Source organism: Haemaphysalis longicornis, unplaced genomic scaffold, assembly GCF_048455015.1.
Source record: "Haemaphysalis longicornis isolate Haplotype H1 unplaced genomic scaffold, Haemaphysalis longicornis Haplotype H1 scaffold_13, whole genome shotgun sequence".
Taxonomy (NCBI): domain Eukaryota; kingdom Metazoa; phylum Arthropoda; class Arachnida; order Ixodida; family Ixodidae; genus Haemaphysalis; species Haemaphysalis longicornis.
Window position 1 is genome coordinate 72394836 of NW_027526233.1, and position 18780 is coordinate 72413615.

Sequence of the window (18780 nt, forward strand, 5' to 3'; positions counted from 1 at the left end):
TCCTAACTAGCTAGCCTGTCTTACTGCGGGCTCATGCATCGGGCTGTGTCCACCGGCTCCCACCAGATGGCGGACCAACGTCGTCACTGGGAGTCCTTATTGTTTTAATAAAAGCGGGGCTGCTTGGGATATCGTCACGCTCAGTTAGCAGTCGTGGCATTCAAGCACGGTTTTTAAAGACGATAGTCTTTGTTGAGCTACTTAAATACAGAAATTTTCGTCTGTCTGTCTGTCTGTCTGTCCTTCTGTCTGTGTGTGACGCGGTTCAGCCACCCGGCCAAAGTAAAATGCCTACTACGCAATAGTCTTATATACTCACAGCCAAATGTGAGCGTCTAAGCCCTGTTTATATGTCCATACTTGTCAACGTTGTTGAACATGAACAAGGCATTACGCAAATATAGAACCGAAAATTAATACACAAGGGATATTTACAGTGTTCCTTTAATTTAAAAAAATTCATGGATGTATGGTTTTTTGATAGCAAATGATAATATACATCTACTGCAGAAAACCGCCGCCTCCTGTTGCCCGCGCACCTCCTGGCGGCATATGAGAAATCACGTGGCAACCGCAATAAAAGCTTCCACTAGCTCGATTCCACGTTCTGCTTGGAACGCACGTGGAGCACGGCAACGCAATTCTATAAACCTTGTAGTCGGCCGGCATCGAGGAACCCGGCCTGTAGCAGTGGAACGCGGTAAATTCAAATCGCATTGAGCTAATCTTTAGCGCGTTTACCTTGGGATGAGCGCGTCAGAACAGGAACAGCATGAGAGGTGAGCAGGAAAGCAAAGGAGGGCATTTCCTTGGCAAATGGCTACAAAGACGATCGTCTTTTGACGACGTTTGCAACGAAAGGAGCAGATACGCGTGCAATATTTTCTCGTCTCGTCACCGCCTGTCCCCACTAATGCGGACTTATAAATGTAGTGCCCAACTACTGTGGGTAAGCGAAGACTCGAAATGAATACAGGATGCGTTGGACAGCGTGGGCATGTCCAAACTGTTAAAGAGTGGAAGGAGGAAGGTGCTCGTGCATTTCTAACAATTCACCGAATAATCTTCCTTTAATTTGTTTCTTTTGTATGCAGCATTCATAGGCCGGTGCGTAGTACTAGCAAGACGGCAATACTGGTTCTCGGAGGCGCCATCGTGCTGATCAGTGGTGCGCTGTTCACCTTCCTGGCCCTCAAAGTACTCAGTAAGAATGACGTACATCCAGCACCTAGCCTTGCAGTTACGAGGATGACCGAAGCTTAGCGAATGCAGCGCGATGTGCGTGGTTTTCACGTCATGGGAGTATATAAAGTATGCTCGGCTCCAACCGAGAAAATCCGCACTCACGCCAGGAATCAATTATATCAGGGTACTATTGTGAGCTAAATACAGCATTTCCGAGGAGCAGGATCCCTCTTGTAAATAACATTGACCAGTACGCCACAAATGTTACTGCACTAATGTAAATCCACACTTCCCAAAGTGAAGCTCACCATTTCATATTCTTAAGGATTCTGACGTTGTACAGCTAGGGAGATTTCTATTTGTAATTTTGTTCTGTAAGATGTGGCTTTCATCGAGCGATGGAACTGACAGTTATTTACGCGGCAGTGGAAGGAGGCCGTCTCTTCGCTACCTAAGGGGGTGTGACTTTGATGTACCGTCTCTTATTCGGAGTAGCATTCACGTAGCAGATCACGGAAAATAGTTCTTGTAACCTGACCGTTTTCCAAAAAGCGGTTCGCGAGCCGTTGCCGGAAAATATCGGCTGAGGAACTCGAAGGGGTCTATGGGAGCGTGTAAATGTAAATTAAACAGCGGTGGATTATAAAAAGTGCATTTTAAGATGGAAGACGCGGACGGGAGTTCCTAAACCATGGAAGTTATATGCTAGCCAAAAAAATCCGAAGTTTGCTCACAGACTATTGCTTGAGCATGTAATGATTTACCATCGCTACGGCTCGCCGAAGATTTTTCTTGGCTGTATGTGGCTTTTCAGACGTATCTGGTGTGAGTTAGTTTCGTCTAGACTACATAATAGCGCCGAAGGCGTACGTTGTGAACCGAAATGGAGTACCTCAAATCTTCCAGAACCGGACGTCGTAGGCGAGCAGTGGTTTTTAAAACTGCGTGCACAGTCTTTGTCTGGTGGCACTGCGTTTCTGTTTGCGCTAAGCTTATGGATTACATGGAGTAATAATGAATATACATCAAACTTAAAAGTATTGCTGCCTAGTTGCCTTTTCACCCTAGCAATACAGCATGGTAGCTTTCTTTCCGAAGTTGCAAAACGAGTACCTTCCTCCGTTGGAATATTGTCACGGGTAAAGAGCAAAGAAAGTGAATTTTGTGAGCCACGAAGACCTCCACACATGCTTTTGGTGAGGACTAATCAGAGCTCTCACCGTAGAACCTCAAGCTGTTCTCCTTTGTGAACCCAACGTACCGAGAGACGACCCATACCCGAGCGGAGAGAATGAATCTGTGACAATATAATATCCAAGACGTCATCGGGAAAGCTCCAAAGAACGTTGCAGAACATTTGAAACGCCATTTAGAACCATCTTCGATCTCGCCTGTCTGAAAAGGGGGCGTTTACAGTAGTGACAGGCAGCGGTCACTCATCAACCCCGGTTGGCGAATTTGCTGTCACTCTTCACTGGGTGAAATGCCTGTGCGATAAGCACCTTTCCGCTACAGCAAGGCCTCACACCCACGTGTGTGCAAATCAGTTTGTTAGCTGAGCGGAACACCCCCATTTGCAATGTATGAACGTACAAAGACGACAGCTCGACAATACGGCGGTATATAGGGTAAAAACAGGCGCGTTGCTGTGAACATTGGCGCTGAAATGAACGTCTGGCCCCGTGCTCTGCGGTGACAAATACCTGTCTTTTTCAACATGCCTCGCATCTGCCTGCTAGTTGGAGGGAAGCGTGTGTTAAGTAAAGTTGTCGTTTTCCGAGCGGATTCCCCCACTCCTTCTGGCCGCCACTCGCCATGATCGTTTGCAACGCATAACTAGGCAGTTTTATCAATGGTGCTGACTATTATGTAACGGCAGCGACTCCCTTCTCTGACGGGAGGCGCAAGTTTTTCTCGAATCTCCCCACGGATCACTTTTTTAGGTTACCTCAGAAATTTCTCCAGTGCAGTTGAATTGTTCTCAAGGTGAACTGTTGACTTTCCCTGTATACACATTATAACAGAAGAGAAAGAAACCAATTCTCTTGCTTCTTGCAGACCGAGATTCGACGTCGACTACCACGGAACCAACAACGAGACCGTACACCTACCTCCCGCGCAACGCACGATTGGGGCGACGGAATCTCGCTTTATCAACACATGGCGGGCGAAAACCAAGGAGCACCAGGACGGGTAAGAAAAGTGTCAAAAAATTAACCGTGTATCCCCCATTAACAAAGGATGTGGCTTCGTACTTCTCGTATCTATGACAGCATGGTTGAACCTCTGCGTGTTACTTTTGTGTTTGTGTGACTGCGTCTCTGTGTGTGTGTGACCGCGTCTCTCTGTACATGTTGAAGTCGTCGAGTTCAGCGGTTCTATTGCAAACGACACACGTGCGCCTCACGCGTACAGTCGAAGATGAACGTTGATACGTACTTTTTACCTTCACTGGAATAAGTTCTGGTTATAAGTTCAGTCCTGTGGCCAGCCAACTAGTTCCTTAATGTTTCCACTGGGTCACAAATACTCCAACATAATGGCATCTCCGGTAGTACGTGCCCGAAGCTAGGCACGTGCATGTTAGTGTGCCTGACAAAAGAAAATAATGGAGGAGGGCATTGCCAAGCAGCTGCGGTGCGTAAGTGTGCGCTGCCATATTTCTTCCTCTTGTTTCTGGGCTCGGTATACCTACGCTTTCCAGAAGGCAGCTCTTCCCCAGCGTCAACATAACTTGCGTTTATGTTTACCAGGAAGCGAAATCAAGTGCTTTGCCTCAGTGACCCCTGCGTTTCCTAAACAGAAACGCAATGTGGCGGCGCGCTGGTAAGGGCGGTATTAATTGGTTGACATGTCCTCTACGATATGGTCGGTAAATCAAGCTAAAGCACTACAACACGACTGAACAAGGAAAGGACGATGCGGTTGCGCTTTTCGCTAAACGTTCAGATAAGGGAGGCAATATGTAGACGCAGACACAAGCACGCCTGTCCTGGACAACGTTGTCCATCGCAGCCGTCTTGTGTTTCTTCTGTGCGCGCCGTTATACTCATGTGCCCAAACTGAGGCTCATTGGCACGTACTTAAAAACGAATCGTAACGTACTAAACGTTTTGTCTGGGCACTGTTTTTCACACAGAAGGCAGGAACCAGAGCGAATTAACAGGTGAAAAACAAAGAAAAAACGGCCGGCTTAGAGGAAGCCCTTACGAGTCATTGCTCGATGGAAAACTTGTCATGATGGACAAATTCACGTAGGACGTCGCAACAAGGCACGAGACAGCTTTTTTAAAACCACAAGGCTGGAACACAATGATATGTTCGCTGCATTCTCACCAAACGCTAGAAGCGGTAAGAATACAGCAAAAAGATTTCAAAATGCAGAAAGCATGCTCCACAATACAGTAGACTCTCGATAAACGGAACTTCAAGGGACCGAAAAAATTAGTTCCGTTTAACAGGAGTTCCGTTTACTGAGATAGATTTGCGAAAGTGCAAATTTTTTTTCGTACACACTCGTTAATACTATTTAATGGAACTCTAAGCACTGGAAGGTGAATGTATCTGATAGTTCTTCAGAATGCATTGACAGAGTTGATTTCGCAACAGAGTCGCGGTGCACTACACAATGCATCAATTATTTTTGTTTGAGTCCTTGCAACTGCATCTTCACGGAGGCTAGATGCCTCAACTTCGCGAGTGCTTACGAGCCAGCGAATCTGGAAGACGGCGACGCCGTAATTATGTGCGAATAGCTGCACGATGACACGAACGAGGCGGCAGGAGCTGAGCCCTGTAACTTCGGCGTCTTGAATCGAGACCCAACGACTGGAACAAGAACTGCGATGTTGCATTCGTTGCGCTAACACGGCTGACCATTAACGAGACGTAGTTTACGAAGACAACGAGGCTTAAACAACCATGGAGGAAAAAAAAAACGAAACAGCCGTACCGTAAATTGCTGATTCTCATGCCAATTCATTTCACAAGTTTCATTTCTGGTTCCGTTTACGCGGGGATGGGGAAATTTTAGTTCCGATTACGGAAAGTTTTTTTACATTATCTGAATACAAAACCAACCAACGTACAGGCTACTGTTCTGTCTAAGCGGCAATTCCGTTTAAGCGATTTCCGTTATGGAGATTCTACGGTATACAGAAAAGCCACCCACACAGGGTTAGCTCAGCTTCTGGGACTGTCTTCCGGTAACACTATCTTCTGGTACGACGGCAGCTCCTCAGGCACATATTTGATCCAATGGCAAATGGAGAAGGCGGGAACAAATTAATTCCGCGGAGTTTGACAATTACGACCGGGCTGTAATTAGGTTCTCGATGGATTTCATAAAAAATAATTACGAAGAGCGACTGTGTAACCCTGCCAGGGTGTTACTGCGTACCAGCCGGCGACACGATGGACAAGCCCTTCGCCGATTCCGAATAAAACGTCTCAATGTTCGAGAGCAATAGTGGTAGCCCACCTAGAGGGGATACTTTAATATGAGCTTATGCTGAACAGTATGAGCTCATATTGTAGCTCATGCTGTAAACAGCTTGAGCTACAAAGCCAGCAAAGATCGGGTGAGTCACATGGCTGATAGTCGAGATGGCCGACCTTGTTGGACGATCTTGCTGTCTAGAGTGACCATGGAAGATTGGGTTCGGCTTGTCATCAGCATCCCGACTGGGAAAGGAGCACAGGAAACAGGGAAGCAGTTACGTTGAGGCGCCCCGAATGCTTGTGGAATGAAACGATATTGCCTAACAATAGCTCAGTCATCTCGGCCGTGTTTCTAGTTCGGTCTGCTAATTTGCGCATCACGATGCATCCAGAGAGTACGAGTGAGTCCCGGAGAAAGACAGAGTGTGGATATTTTGCTGAGAGGCTTGAAACGGTGGGCATGGTGCCATTGAAAGAAGTTCAGCCAAGCACTTCTGGTTGCTGCTGCCTCAACGTATCCTGACAGCGATCACTTGCACGAATATAAAATAAAACTGATCCACAGGCCGGGAGGCCATCGAAAATGGAGGAATGTAAATGATGACGCCGAAATGGCGATATTTGTGTACAGTAAAAGAAACCATAAGCAGAGAATGCCACTGCAGAAGTGACGAAAGGTGGCAATAGAGATGATGGGAACGTGATGAACGGTTGGCATATCATACGACTACCGTGTGAGAAATGTCACTTTGGTGACTTCAGAAGCGTCGCCAAGACCTGCACTGGGGTTTAGTCCAAATTTCTCAAGGGAGCATTCGAAATTCTACTGAACGCTTCCAATACACTGATGGAGTAAAGATATTCGTAAAACGGCTTGGTGTGCGGGTTGGAGAAACAAGATGTTACACGAAGGTGCGGAATTTCAGGCTTAACCCTGGTCCTTTCTCAAGCATTTTATTGAATCACTTCCCAGTTGCAGCTATCATGTAAGGTTTGGACGCTTAAGGAGTTTTGGTGAGGGGCTACACTTCTAAACCAGACGACGTGCTTGTACTTATAAACTGGGAAGACGGTTGGCAGGGAAAACTACGGGAAACGCAATGCCAGCATTTGTACAGCGTGACAACTTTGAGATGAGGTAGTGGCCTCAAAAGGAACGCTAAGATGACATCGTAAGTGTGATTCTTCCAGCAGTATTTACCTCATCCTGTTGAAGCTGAACTTTATGACGCTTTCTTTCGTCTGTGGCAGAAGAAATTTCAGCGCGTGCGTTTTTGCAGAATCTATGGCTGTAACGTGAACCATTGAAACACTCCTTTTATATGTCAGATTTTTAAAGACCCTAAAGTTTGCATGTGGGTCCCCAATTAAGACACGCTTCATCTTAAGAAAATACCATGAGAGGCGCCAGCAATAAAACCCCACCTGTGGTTACGCTGTCTCAAAAAGGAAAAACCACCCACAACAAGTTTATAGGATACGTTATTACTTTTTTTTTGCCCTAATACTTGATATGTATGTCACATGAGTATCTAACATGTAGTGCAGCCGAGTGCATAGATGGCAGAAACGAACTCGGTTTGACTACTCTAAAGTCTACTCTAAGGTGTACTGTAAAGTGTCTGCTCTAAATTGTACTCTTGTTTACTCTAAATATTGACTACTCTAAACGCACACTACCCTACAGTCCGCCAAAATCCGCCTGCAAAAACGTCGGCTATCAGTGTTTTAGATTGCTTTTACCTGATTTAACCGTGATTTCGGTTGCTCTCGCCTTTGCGGAGGAAATAGAGCTGTATGCAGCGGGGCCGTTTCCCTGGCCATGCGTCGGGCCCCAAGCTGCCAGCGCGGTGGTGCGTAGCTCAAATATTTCGTGGTGGAGACTTCTCGCGGTCGAATTAACGGGCTTTGCAACATCTAGGCTTTGATGAAGACTTTGCCGGAAGAAATCATGCGGTTCCAATTATCCATAAATTTGAAATGTTGATTTTCGAATTGGGACCTTTTACTGTATAAACGAAGAACTGTTCTAGAACCCACAATCGAACAATTGCAGAATCTTTATGGATATCAATAAACACAAGGGTTCGGAGAGTCAGAAACGTACGTATGTGATGTTAATTGCTTTATAAGTTACCACTATGATGCCCTAGATACAATTTCTTGTGGGCTGAGCAGCAAGAATGAGGTAAAATAATGGTATGGGTGTGGCCTGCTGGTATTACTGACGAAGTCTATACATGCACAAGAAGACCAAAGCGACTGAAAATACTCCTGGTATTTATTCATGGAGGGCCTTGGGTTCGCTCTTCTTCGGCAATGCATTTTTGTTTGTGCTTGCATACGTGTGAAGTTTGGTTCTGGTGAAGTTTGAGAAGAACATCTTTAAACGCAATGTGTATTGCAGGTAGTTATTATTAGTTTGTGGGATAATATTTATTTATTGGCCAGATTATTCTGCTGCTGAGTTCAAGGACGCGGGGTCGATTTCCGGCCGCGGCCGCCGCTTTTCTCATGGCGGCAAAATGCGAGAACGCGCTGGTGTTTGAGATTTCGGCGCTCGTAAAGATCCCCAGGTGGTAAGAATGAATCCGGAGGCCTTCACTACGGCTGCCTCGTCACCTGTGTAGCGTCGGCACGTTAATTAACCAGAATGAATCAGTTTATTGGCTGGATTGGTGTGTTTTGTAAGGTTCCCAGCTTTTTAGATAACCGCGTAAGATAAAAGTTACAGGGTTGTGCCTCTTCATCCTTTATTTTGGTGTGTTTTCGTGTAGTTTTCGGGATATAATTCAAGTGTAATGGAATGGCGATATTGCCGGACAACCCGCAAGGCCGGAAGTAAAGTCAAGAAGTGAAGGGCATGGTGTCTTGGTATTTCCCTTATACGGAATGTGCTTTTTCGTAGATTCGCAGGAAAATGGGACGTCCACTACAACACCGGATGCGCTTAATGAGGAAGTGACTGTGCTACCAAAGAACGACACACAAGCGGCCAATAGGCGAATAACGTCGACTCGGAAAGTGAGAAGCATTTCTCCGGACTAGTTACTGCACTGCAGTTTATTCTTACAAATTCCAGTTGTTGAAACGCTCTTTTTGAATGTGGAAAAGAGGAACTGGGAACATGGAAAACAAGGATCTTGGGTGCATTATGTTTAACGTCAAAATGCGACCAAATAGTCGAATCCGGACGGCATATGCCAGAAAACGTTAGGGTGTTTGATTCATACGAAGTTTTTGTAATAGAATCTTGACGTCCTGAAGCGGAACTTGTCGGCAATATGATTTGATCAAACGCCGGAGAAGTGTCATGCATATGCAAAGACGAGAGAAATGCTACACGGCAAGGTTATGCGGCCGCTAATTGAAGTGTGATGTTTCAAGCAATGTCCCGCCTAATTACACGCTGGTTGAAACATCTAAAATAAAATAAACAAGGGTACAACTCACAATTGAGAAAACGCAACATATTGCGTTCCCGCTTTGAAGGTGCGTTGGTTGTGTCAAATTAAGGGACCAAGAGTTTCCAAAGACAACCAACGGGGGGATCTTTCTAAGAAGCAGTCGCTTGTGCTTCGATTTTTGCCACTTTCAATGCCACTATCTCGATGCCTACTGGGTGACAAACATGACTCATGAGCCTGGTGTCCTCGTTCTATACTCGCCACCGCCAAGTGAGTGGTGGCGAGTTGGCGGCGGGCTTTGCGCAAAAGCCAACGTTTACTAACTTGTTTAGAAAGGTCGCTACTGGATGGGCGCGGTATAAAGAAACGTTGGGCGCTCATGTGAAAACCTCATGTTAAAATTAAATCAGTGCATCCTTCTCGTGCTGACATATCAGTAGTGAGCCAATGTCGCATAGACTGTACTGAAAAAAAAGAAAACGAGGTGAACGGTGAAGCCTCGAAGAAGGACAACTGTATTTGTAGATACCCTGTTACGGGGATTAACCTCTGCCAGTGTGTAGGAAACGACCCACCCACCTGAACGCATTTCTCTGCCTCCTTTTGTTACCCATAACAAGGCCGTCATCTCCTTAAAGTTCACGAATCATGCCACACGCATTCATTCTTCGATTACTATCCCAAAAACAACGCCGTACAAAAAACATTTCTTCCAACGCTTTGCCAGCATCGTGTTTTTCCGTGGACAGTAAATACTGGCTGCAATTAGGCATACTCAGCCGAAGAGGCGAATAGGCCGCAACCTATAGTAAAATTATAGTTCTGTGCAACACTGAGTTTTTTCACCGACGGGGGAAAACCTCGGTCTTCTCGAATCACCACCCAAAGGGTGGCCTACACTGCATATTTTAAAATTTTCCCTGAACAGCTGCATTGATCTACCACTGTTACACCTTAATTTAAAGACATGCTGTAACATTTCGTGAGGTTTCAAAAGAATCTGAAATGCTCGCAGAAGGTAGTCAAACAAGTTCATTCAGAAATGAGAAATGGCGGTCACTATGTACGTCAGCTAAAAATAGCTGGTTAAGTTCCATGCTGTATTTGGGAAACGGCCACTCTGTTACTTAACATTTTGGTTTCTATTTTCAATTTTGGCATTCCCCCAAAATAGGTGGTCGTCATTCGAGCGATTTAGAGGCTATTGGCGTGCTTTTTACGGAGGCCGCCTTAAGCACATTGGACAGGCACCTAAACAAGTCACCCCAAAACAAAAGCAAGAACAGAAAGGCGTCTCTGCTGCGACAAGAATATCCCGCAGAGGGCCTTTTAGTTGGCGATACCTATAGGCTTCGCCGCTCCTCCAGGTACGAATTATATACTGTGAGCATTCGCGGCGTTACATTAATGTGATACGCAGTGCAAGCGATACCGCCACTATCATGGCCAGTGTGAGCACTGAGGGATACGCTTCCCAATCTTTTGTATTCAAGCCCCATCGCCATTACCATCTGTATATCATCATCGTCATCATCGTCGTTTGTCTCGCGCTTCGCGGAACGTTCGCTCCGAGCAGGACAATAAACGTCGACTCCGAGAACTCGTCCCCCACTCTCTCAATACGAATCAAAGAGTTAAAGCATTTATCGTGCGTGTTTATCGCGCAACCTTTTTCGGGCAAATGCCGCATCACAGCGAGACATTCTTGAGGTTGTATTTACAACGCGTATTCTGATGTCTGAAGGAAAAGCGAAGGCACCTAAGGCACCCCTGTACTCCCAGGAATACCACCCACAGGGGCACCATGAAGTGCCCTCTTTCTCACCCAGCCTATTGGCTGGCTAGGCACAGTAACACGTACCGGCATGGAGGGGTTTGGCCACAGCTGATCCAACGGTATAAGTGATAGGTGTCGGGGCGAAGGGACAAGAGACCGTTGCACTTTTATTCCATTCAGAAAAACCGATATAATGTGAATATTAAACGGTCTGTGCAACACTTCCGATAAACGATTTCACTCTCGTTTGCGTCCGGACACACCGCGAATGCTATAGTTAACGCCGGCACTCAGCGGCACCGCGTGGCTTTCCCATCGCAGCAGATACGCCTTCCTTTTTTGCATTGTAGCTCATTTCTTAACCTGGCTATCAAACGGGAACCTGATTACAACTGGAGGAAAACCGGGAGAATAGCCGGTACACCGCTTTAATGCCGTAATTCCAGCAGTCGAACAACGCCAAGACCAAGCTCAACACTAAGGTTCTAAGTAATCTTATGAGCAGAGAGCAGCAATTTTTGGCTGATTTACTTTGCAGCCGCGACTACGTTCGGGAAGATGTTCGGATTTCAAAAAAAAAAATCAAACAAGGGTTGCAGGGTCTTTTGAGGATTTTTATCACACCGGGAGAGCGTGCTACTCGTCTTCGAGCGATGCCTTTAAAGGCTTGCATTACAACTTTTAAAAAAGCCCAAGATTGAATATTGCATGTCAAAAGCATCACTATAACTAACTTTACACTTCTTGAAAGATGGAACCATTCTCAACAGCCGGAAATATTTCACGCACTCCATAAAAATGCTGGAGGCATTTCCGACTTCTTTACAATGCTTTTGTTCAAAAAGCTTTAATAAGCCACACATTTGGAGTTACGTGTGTGTATGAGGAATAAAATGACGCGCTTTTTTTCAGACTTTCAACGGTTTGTCGTATGTTCATTTATTGTGCTACCAATATGTGGGACATGGCGGCAACATTGTTTGCTGGCCAGCCGTTTACGCGGATTACAAGAAGAAAAGGGAACGAAAGAACATGTGTGGTGTAGTGGCCAAGCGTTCGCTACTCCGGATGCCTGTAGCCTCTGCTCAAGCCAACCCGAATGCAAAGGTCCACGTGTCTTCCACCTGCCATCCCCCTCCCATGAGTTTGGCCGCCTGAGCTGATGTGGTAGGGAGTTCAAAAAGGTGCGCCTTGGGAGGCTATAGGCTGCTTCACAGCCGTCTGGTGGTTGGTGGCACGTTTACCTTGCTCCCTCTTAGTTTTTAACGGCTGTGCCGCGTACACGGCATTTGATGCCACGAAGAGCTGCTGCAGTAGCAAGACAGAATGTCTCTAGCACTTTTCTTCTTTCATCTTCTCTCTGCAACACTTACCGCCTCTCCATTGTAACGGCATACCTATGTCCTTTGTCTCGCCCAGTCTCAGGATCTCATCTGCTTCCATTTTTATGCCATACGGTGCAATGTCAGCTATGCCAAGAAAGAGTTCATTGTATGAGGTGTATGCTCATGGCGAGGGCTGCTCATAAGGTAGCCATGGTTATTGTTGCTTGATCTATGGACTCGTACTGGTCGCGGTGACAAGCATTTCGGGTAGCATCCACCACAGTATGGAATGACTGGGGCGTTGCCTGAATACATCCGAAATTTAAAAGTTTGGACGGCCATTGAAAGCAGCGCATTAAATATACTAGAGTGGTTTTAGGAATTCATCAACGTATAAAGCTAAACGGAAGTCGTGGCGCCCATTGGCCGGAGGAGAAGTGTTACATCCCACCAGCTATGACCCACCGCCTAAACAGACTCGTATTGTCAGACTCAAACATTTGTCCGGTGCGTTTCGTTAAGCTTTGTATAAAGTTTATATTTTGTAGTTATGTCCACTCTGAATAATTAGGAAACAGGTTTAATATCATTGACCTTTAAACCTATTTTGAGAGGCAGTTAGGTTGAGCTCCTGATTAATTTTCGGGTAGTTGAAGCTGTAATATCTATAATGGGCGTTGAGAATAGAATAAAAATGCACAGAAATTACAAAATGTTACAGAGTGCTGCGGATACCGCAGCGTATCGCGTGATTAGGTCAATCTGTATTTTCGCATACTTTGGAATGTAGTTTTCTTTGTTATTCATTCCTCAGGAACGAATTGGTTCTACCAGGCCGGCGTCCTTCAAGAGAGTTCATTCACTTTACCATGCGGGACCGAACGTCGTCGGAAGCGAAACACATGACCCCAAAGGTTTGCGGCGCTACAAGACCTCAATGAGTGCGACGAAGACTCCAGTTCACCCGATGTCGACGGCGATCCCTCTTTCCCCTGCACCCTTCTCCTACGAAACCACTCACCGTGGCACCGAGAGCGCGGTGCGACACAGCCTGGCCTCCGACAATGCGGGATGGCTTGTGCGGCGACGGGTGCACCGTGAGGGAATGTTTCTTCCTGAGCGCACAAACTACGGGGGAAGGATTGTGCACCGGCGGGCCAAACCGGCGGTACAATTAGTTAGTTATATTAGAAAGGAAGCACGATAGATATATTGGGCACTCGCAATCACGTGGAGCTTTTGCCACCGCTACCCTCGGTTTCAGCTTGCTTGAATTGTAATGCTTAAACGTGGGTGGCCTGTATATTTATCTATCTCTTGTACAATGTACTCAGATTACGTGATACTTCAGTACATCGTTATCGTGATGATGGGTAGCTATTGTGGTGCATCATTCATTCTTTGTTACGTTAAACCTTGACGATAACATGCTGCGTTGTTTGGTTGAGAAGCTGATGGGGGAACAACAACGCTGAAATGGGAAGTATATGCGAATAAAAATACTATGATTGCGGTCACTCCAGTCCTTTCATGTGGTGTGTGAAGTGGTTAGCTGTGTGCTCTAGTGGGACTCTTTCGCGCACTGGTGCGAATCCTGCATCAGGCTACATACACGCCTTTGTGCCATGACTGTGGACCCAGGACACTGCTTTGCCTGTATTACTTCTTTCGGGTGGCTATATATACATCTTGTTAGGGAAAAGGCAGTTCAATAGCAGCAGGCCCGTTTTTCTTGTGACCAGCCTCAACGAGCCGAGACAAAAGCGGCGATAATAGAGCTGCCAAGCAAGCAGACAAAGTGTTCTGCCGTCCGAAGATTCAAGGGTGTGGATGATTTCAAGGATAAATAAAGGAAGCTTCGCGCTCCGTGAATGGCTGATATCACTAATCTCCCCCTCCGCGAAGGCAGGCGCCTGGCCGTAATCTCTGATTGGGGTGACGGTGGAACGGCTTTAGCCGAGACACATGCAACATCTCGCAGCCCGGTAGGGGTGGTGCGTAGGAAGGCTAGCAGGGGTGATGCGATAGGGAACTGGATATGCTTGCTTTAGAACGCTGTGCAGTCCTGTAAAATTGCAAAAAAACTCTTCGCAGAGTACAGGGACATCCTCCTCTCGATTCAGCATTCCACACCAAAGGAAAACCAATCGCTCAAGCTGAAACCTCCAAATTTCACGAAGTGCCATTCCATCACGATGAACACGCATGGCCATTTCACGCCTCTACAATGGATAATCTCTCAGCTGACCCATGTCATCTAGCGCCTGTCAACTTACTCGGACAGAGATGAGCTGTCCCTTAACATACGCTCCACTTTGCAGATGCAAGAGCGCAACAAACTTGACACCAGGCTAGTACAAGCTACCAAGAAAGCACTGGGACTACCGTCCTTCACACCTACAAAAGATATGCTGAATCTAGGCATCCCAAATACTCTACCAGAACTACCCGAAGCCCAGTACTAAAGTCAGATCCACTGTGTCACCCTACCTCCCACGGTATGATCACTTCTCTACAGCCGGATAGATGAGCCCTTCTCATTTAAATTCTCGGCATACTCTGCCACCCCACTGCGGGTACCGATACACGCTATATTCAATGCACCATTCCAGCCCACCGCGCAAAGCTCCTTCTCAGGTTATTCAGAACCAACCCCACGTAATATTACCCTGATCCCGCCACGTACTGAAGCGAGCAGCACATGCCATCGCATGAGCTCAAACTGGAAAATTCTGACCACATCTGCCATACGCACAACCTCAACCACGGTCCCGGAAGAGGACGCCTTCACACTGGCCCTCATTCTCGCAGCAAACCCCGAAATCACCGTCATCACGAATTGAGCATAGGCCTATCGTCATTACGCCTCCTGATAAATTTTAGCGCCCTTTCGTCGGCTATTCTAAGCCAATAAATCGACTTACCTCCCGCGTGGATCGAGTGGACCTCCGCCCACGCAACTCTTCCTAGGAGCCAGTCGGGCCATTCCGCATCCACGAATCTCCCGTCGGGTATTGACAGCAGAAGATTACGACGACTCATTGGCATCTCCCTGCTTCTACTCCCACTACCCAGCAACTTACTCCGACATAATCCACCATTACATTGGTTCCGTCAAACAGTTCCCGACCCCTTCCCGCCCCTCAACACGTTCAAAGTCCGCATGTGGCATGGACTTCAAACACATACCTATTACAATTATACCTACCGGCAAAGCATCTCTCGCACACCATATCCATGGGTATGCCGTCGCTGCGCGGGCCGAGGCAACACTATAACCCACCTCACGTGACAATGCCCGAACACCCCATGGAGAAAAGGGAGTGCTTGCTGCGGCGCGGCCACCTTGGAGACCTGGGTTTTTATTGAACAACCAAGCCAAGGACGAGGCGGCAGTGCTTGGTTTCCCGGATTAACAGGACTACCTACCCCCTTCCTTTCTTTTTCTTTTCTTAAACACCTTTCTCAATTTATAAATGTTTGCGAACAAATGGACGAACTTTGTAGGTTGCCTGTGTTTCATTTTTTGCACTTCTTGCTACTCTGATCCCTAAATCGTGCACGCGTGTAATGCATCCTCTCGTAGCAACGCATCCTACTTACCACCCAATTGAGGCTAAGAGTTCGTGGTGTTTTCACGTATACTGTGCGGAGCACACTAAAAATTAAGCAAATGTAGGTGTGATCAACACCATTAGGTAATGGGCCAAACCAAGAGCTTAACCTCGCACGTGGCCTCCGTATACCTACCCGCCTCATTCAATCCCATGCCGCTGAACGACTCACTCCACTGAAAACGGAACTCAACTAGCACAAGGGGAAGCGCTTCTTGAAATATCTTGGCATCGACAAAGTAACATATAGCTTGGGACCTGCACCAGTCTCCAGTGGAATCCATGGTGCCTCTCCTCAACCAACGTTACGTCGCCCAATGCTTCCCGATTTCATCGTCTCAACCAACGCCTCGTCGCTCCCGCTGCAGTCCCATCAATTCAATTGCAACACTCAACAAAACCAACGAAACCTAATAAGTTTATTAGATGTACTGGTGCAATATCCTCCCATTTTTTGTCAGCCCAATCAGGAAACCCCTCGGATAACCGTCAGTTAGTGCCTTATACTTGTACAAATTTCTGTTCGCCAGAATAACTGAACCGGACGGTTACGCGATTACCAACGCAATAAATGTTCATTTTGCTACGACCTACGCTTCACACGACTACCCAGCTCAACCAAGGGCCCAAATGTTTCACAGGACCAATCTTTTTGAAGCACCACAAGCCATTACTAACCCACCACCTCTACACCGATTACCCACAACTGCATGCATAGAATACCCAAACAGAACCAGAAATACTTTGGCTCTAGTATGCAATAGACATCAGGTCAGGTTTTCACGTGGGGAAACAACAAATGAAACGGACGACGGATGAGGACGATGAGCGATCTTTTTACAGTATGTACATGGCGGCCATGACAGAGCCCAGCCAGGCCGGGTGGTGCCCCCTCCTTCGTCATCTCTTCTGTATGGTGGGTCATTTCAGATACGATCGAACAAAGCATGGCTGGTCGACCTCTTCAACTTGCTTGCAATTGTTATGCATCATTTCCACGTGTATGTAATGTGCGGATTCACAAATATTCTCGGGGGAAAAATTGTCCGAGGAGAACGAGGAATAAGCTTCGTTTTTATATTAGATCTGGAGTAGTGGCAATGGGGGTCTTCTCAGTCCAGCAGTCCCTGGGCGGTCGCTGCTAGGCGGACCCTTTCAATAAGCCGAAGCGGTTCGCCGGGGTTCAGCCTGGCCAGCATGCCTTCCCCCTGCTCATGGTTGGGAGAGATTATAGAGTCGGAGGGATGGTGGGTGCGAGCACGCCTGAAAAATTTCGCAAAGCACCCGGGTGGACCCTGGCCTCTGCCTGCCCCTGGGGCGCAGCCGAATGAAATGAAGTCGAGCAAAAATTATACTCACTAGGCGCATATGGTAATTTCTATGCCTAATCTACGCCTGGTGTATACTTCCCTAAAAAATCTTCTTGGCTAGAAAAAAACAATTTTTTTTCATAAATTTCCAAATGTTTCTCAGGGGGCAACTTGTTCCGTACTTTTCCGCACATTTTTTGGTAAGTATTGAAGCTCGAGCGTTCAACTTTTAGCGATGGCCGTGCCTGACAAGTACAATTGAGGATCCTGTCTTTTCAAGCCTCGTTTAAAAAATTGGCCGCGTATCTGCTCCTTTCGTTGCAAATGCCATCAAAAGACGATAGTCTTTATCGGCTTTTGCGAAGTAAATTTGCTTTACCGCTCACCTCTCATGTTGTTCCTCTTGCGTCGCGCTCCTCCCAAGGTAAAGACGCCATATGTTTGCTTAAATCATTTTAAATTTCCCGCGTTCCACTGCTCCAAACCGGGTGTCTCGATGCGAACGCTGCCGTACGGCGAAGACGCGCGTTAATCGAGGCACCCTACTTCAACGTTTATAGAACCGCGTTTCCCTACTTCACGTGCGTTGCAAGGAGAACGTGGAAACTATCTAGTGGAACTTTGCGTAACTGTTGCCGGTTGATTTCTTAAAATGGCACCAGAAGCTATAGTGGCGCGGGCGACAGCAGGCGACAGCGGAGTGAATTCTTTTTGTGCAGTTGATGAAGTATTTAATTTCGCAAAAGCCAAGCATGTTTGAATTTTTATAAAGGAACACTGCAAATATCCTTTCTGTATTGATTTGTTGTCTCATATTTGCGTAATGTCTTGTTCTTCTTCAACAATGTTGACAAGTATGAACATTACACCGGATATAGACGGGTAGATTTAGCTGTGACTATATAAGACTATTGCGCACGCATTGTTTTGCTTTGGCCGGGTGGCTGAATCGAGTCACAGACAGACAGACGGACAGACAGACCAAAATTTCTCGGTTTAAGTAGCCCAAGAAAGACTGTCGTCTTTAAAAGCAACTGGCGCGCAAGTTTATAGAAAAATGGAAAACACTCCAAGTATATAGATTTATTAAAATACACTTCTTCGACTTCGCTGAAATTCTCCTCAGTTGTTTGTCTGTGTATGTACTTCAATGGTAATAAAAATATGGTGCATCGTTTTGTTCCTGCCGCGCCTAGAGCACGAGACAGAGGCCTCGTGGGCCAGGTCTTCACGACGTCCTGGAACACGACACAGGGAGAGCAACTTCTACCGATTGGGCAGACATTTATATCTTTTCTACCCAAGCCCAACGATTATTTATAGATAATACTTCAAAGAGTTCTGTAGCGAAAATGAAAGTTGAATGTGATTTTTGGAGCGAAAATAAAAATTAAGCGCGCCGCTGAACGTACACAGTTTGAAGAAAAAACTGTGGAACTCTGGGTTAAAGCGCGTAATTGTTGTTGTTGTTGTTGTAATCCTTTATTTCGAAAGAAAGGTCGTGCGACCACAATAAAGGAAAATGGAGAAGAGGCAGAGAGAAGTAGCCGAGTAGCACAAATAATGTGTCCTTCAACGCCATAGAAGGGATCATTGCCGCCAGCAGAGCCATGCTAGGGTTGGGATCATGTGAGTGCAGTCAAGTCAACTACTACGATCGGGGTAGGCCCCGGTTTACAATAATCTCGAGAGGCCACTCTCTAGGCCGAACACCCCTAGGGC

The 18780-nt window shown here is 46.6% G+C and overlaps 1 long non-coding RNA gene across 1 annotated transcript; it reads left to right on the forward strand.

The window, feature by feature from the left end:
• Positions 1–921: 921 nt before the first annotated feature.
• Positions 922–13251, forward strand: LOC144164098 (uncharacterized). Its single transcript, XR_013321049.1, has 4 exons — positions 922–1204; positions 3244–3378; positions 8534–8649; positions 12949–13251. It is a non-coding gene; the product is annotated as an uncharacterized LOC144164098 (long non-coding RNA).
• The last annotated feature ends 5529 nt before the right edge of the window (positions 13252–18780 follow it).